Raw genomic sequence first — 385 nt, 5'->3', positions numbered from 1 at the left:
TCTGGATAATTTCACTTTGTAAAATGACATAGGAACTGCAAATCACATGTGCCCAGCTACCCCTGGGTTCACACGTGAGCTCCTAGCATCTAAATACATTTATAAATAAAATATATACTCTTTAACTGGGGTTGTTTACAACCTGATTCCACAGTGAAGAGAATAAATGAACTAAGCAAAATATTTTGGGTTTCTACATGCTTTGAAGGAAAGCAAAACTAAAGGCGTGGAGGAAAGTGGAGAGCAGGACTAAATGCAGTGTTAATATTTTAGTGACAGCTTGTGACACTCAAATCAAATCTCCCACTCTGATAAGGGATATGATGACCTGTATGGAATAAATGCAGTTGAACAGAAGTTTTATAGCACCAGAAGTTTTTATAGC

At 36.9% G+C, this 385-nt stretch overlaps 1 protein-coding gene across 3 annotated transcripts in view; it reads left to right on the top strand.

Moving 5' to 3' along the window:
• SLC6A11 (solute carrier family 6 member 11) overlaps window positions 1-385 on the top strand; it is an 86,749-nt gene that overhangs the window by 80,149 nt on the left and 6,215 nt on the right. The gene's annotated exons all lie outside the window — the stretch shown is intronic.

Source organism: Corvus brachyrhynchos, unplaced genomic scaffold (assembly GCF_000691975.1).
Source record: "Corvus brachyrhynchos isolate BGI_N302 unplaced genomic scaffold, ASM69197v1 scaffold266, whole genome shotgun sequence".
In the NCBI taxonomy this organism is placed as follows: domain Eukaryota; kingdom Metazoa; phylum Chordata; class Aves; order Passeriformes; family Corvidae; genus Corvus; species Corvus brachyrhynchos.
This window is presented reverse-complemented; position numbering and strand designations above follow the sequence as displayed.